Source organism: Octopus bimaculoides, chromosome 3 (genome assembly GCF_001194135.2).
Source record: "Octopus bimaculoides isolate UCB-OBI-ISO-001 chromosome 3, ASM119413v2, whole genome shotgun sequence".
Taxonomy (NCBI): Eukaryota; Metazoa; Mollusca; class Cephalopoda; order Octopoda; family Octopodidae; genus Octopus; species Octopus bimaculoides.
The window spans coordinates 70,647,944-70,651,505 of record NC_068983.1 but is presented as its reverse complement, the minus strand read 5'-3'; positions in this window follow the sequence as shown (position 1 = coordinate 70,651,505).

The following is a 3,562-nucleotide window of genomic DNA, read 5'->3' as shown; positions in this document are numbered from 1 at the left end:
TATATATATATATATATATATATATATATATATATATATATGTATGTATGTATGTATGTATGTATATATATATACTCTTTTACTACATGTTGATAGTCCTCAATGTTTGACAGAAATCTTTTGACTTTTGGGCACTAACTATGCCTCACACGATAGCAAGCGTGGTTTTAAAGGTAAAAGGCTGTGGAGGAAGACGAAATAATGAAAGAGATGTTTATATGGTGACCTTCACAAATTTATTATTGCTTACACTGTAGGACGACATTGCTTGTGCATAAATATGAACGAAATCATATAATTTTTAGCCTATATTATTCCGTATTTTCCTTCTTTTTATGCTCGTTTTGTGAGATATGATGAAGATCGAGTTTCTATTTCTAACAAGTTCAACGACTTTGTGGAAACCTCGCGGCATACTTCTTTATAATATAACTGCACATCAATAGACATAGTATCGAGAATGAAAGAAATGAAATTTAAATTTGAGGCTATTATCGTTGGCCTTCGAAATACTCAAATCATAATTCCATATATTAGTATAACCCTCAATACGAGAACGTTAATTTTGGTTAGTTCTTGCTTCATAAATCATTGAGTGATGTTCCCTAGTTCTTTGACAACTTGGTTTGTCTAGATCATTGAGCAAGGAATCGAAACGATAACCACCGGATCTTTTTTTTTTTTTTTTCCTATTTTCAATTTGTTTGCACCAAGGCCTTTAGTATCTTTTTAGTTTGCAGGCAGCTGTGAATGACCACTTTTGCTTGAGTACATTCTTCAAATTATTGCTTTAAATAATTTAGCTGTCGGCGCTTCAAAAGGCTGTGGAGGAAGACGAAATAATGACAGACATATTTATATGGTGACCTTCATAAGTTTATTATTGCTTACACTGTAGGACGACATTGCTTGTGCAAAATTATGTAGGACAATCTAATGCATATGTATGTAGTAAAGAAAATTGCAAATGCTGCTACGTATTTCTTGTTACATACACATACATACACACATACCATCAATAATACTTATGTATCTGTATACACACACCGATCTACTATGACATTTAGCGGATGAACACATGATGATGTTCAGTCACCATAGTAAAAATAAACAGAACAATGCAGTACTTTAAAATAAATAGATCAAAATCCAAGTTAGTCCATAATAGTAACAGTTTCTGTATATGCATATGTATGTTAATATATATGTACATGTAAGAACGCTTATGTGTGGCTGTGTTATGTCTGTACATTTTCATTGTGTTTTTTGTAATATCTGTAAACTGCATATGAATACTCAGCAGGAATAGCCTCATCTTCTCGTCATACCCACATAAATATGGAATATTGTTATAGTAAGAAGGATATAAAAATTAGATTAAACTAATGTGACTAACATCTTCATCTTTTGAGATTTGCTGTATTTTAATGTTTACATCCATATGTATCAATGGTTTACTTGACAGAAGTACAGTTTGTAATAGAAATAAAAGCTTATAATACGAATATCCCTTGATACTATCTGCTCAACCAGACGATCAGCGTTTAAACCCATTAAAATATTATGTAGAAGTAAATATTATTCTTTAAATGTCATCTTTAGAGATGATCTTAATAAGCGGAAAAGAAAAACATAATCTTATTAGCAACAGTTAATCTCGGACTTTAAACATTTGTAGAAAATATTCTCTGTTACACCCCAAACATGCGGTAATGCATGTATATTAAAAGATTATAATGAAGCAAGTTTAAAATGAATTGAGCTGAAGATAATATGTTAGAGTCATATATCCTTCCGAAAAGCATGTTATCTCTATACTATGCTATCGCACAACATATCACAACATACTACCCAAAAGTAACGGGAAACGTTCTCTGTGGAATAAGCGCGTTGTAGTTCGGGTTTCCATCGCTAGAGGCCACTTATTGCAACCCTCGGGCATCAGTCTGCCGACCAGCGTCGTCGGCTGAAGTCGTACTGCTACGTAGTGCGTCTTTGTTTTGCAGTGTTTCTCCCCTATTCGTCGATTTTTCCGATGGCTGAAAGGAAGAAACAGTGTGCTTCCGTGAAATTCTGTTTTCTGCTGGGGAAAACGATCAGAACCGATGCATTGCTTCAAAATGAGAATATTTGAAGCTGATAAAAGTGTAAACATGTTAAACTAAATGAATAAAATAACATTGCAAAATTCTGTTTTCCTCTGGGTACCCCTCGTATATTATTATGTTGGTCAATATTGTACATTTACCTAGTGAATTTCTCACCTGAGAACACATGGTAAGACCGATACTTGTCTAAAACTGTTTCTGTACAATCTATAGTAATTAAAACAATAATTGAAATAATATTACTCATAAAAAAGTATTAATTTCCTTGTAGAGTGTAGAATTCAATCTAATTAATTTCTCAAAGGTCACTTACATTAAATGTGTAACCGTAATTGAGCTATATCATATTGTATTTGTTTTACAAGTGATTTCGTCAAAGGTTGCGTGTTGAAATTCAAACGTTGCAAGTCATGTTAGCAACTTAAACCAAATACCATCATTTTTACAAATATTTTATTTTACACTTCTATGTGTTCTTGTTATTAATGTTTACTCCTCGTTCAGTCTAGGTTAAGCATGAATTTGAACAAAAGCAATTTGGTCATTGTCATGTGATCTTATCATATGCTTGCTACTACGTTAATTGATTTAATCCTATCTATCAGCTTCTTTAAGACAGAAGAGTCTGATTTTAAGGGAAACTTGTCTATTGTGTCTCGCGGGTTACGGATGCTTGGAATGTCATCTATTAGCTCAAAGTTTAAATGTTTTCTCATGATATATGTGTTCATTCGTCATGTATTTACAGCTTGGTTGCTGATACTCTACACTAATTTTGTGAAAGCCACCTGTTATTAAGTTTGTCGTTAATTGACTATCAACGACATAGTATAGCTGATTCAATCAATGAAAGATATACTACGCACAAAATACTTCCTTTGTGCAAATATTCCTATAAAAGGTGTTTTAGATAAGAAAATATTTAGATATCTTTTCGTTAAATAATCGGATTATGTTAGATGTAAGTAAAGAATTTTAATTACACGCTCATCAGATCAACGAAAGAACTCTAGAGAAGTCTTTGAGAAAACCTATGCGTTATACTTTTCATATAACTTACTTCGGCAAAAGCAAAAATGTTTTCTGCTGACCTTATTAATTGTATTTTTACAGGATAACATCCTGTCAATTTTTATCCAAGTCAAGGTAACATGTCGACTTTTTCAAGAAGCTGACATAGAAGAAAGAACTATCGCAAATTAACATCAAAGTTCGCACATATTCAAAAGGACATTCTATCTGACGCTCAAAAGATTCTAGTGACAATTCATTATGCTATATATTGCTTTTTGGTGTCGTTTTAATAATCTACTATTGACCAATATGATAGTTGTCACCTTCCGTATATGACTCCACAAGCGAACCTTATAGATAGATAGATATACCTATACATACATACATACATACATACATACATACATACATACATATATAGAGAGTAGAAAACAGCCAAC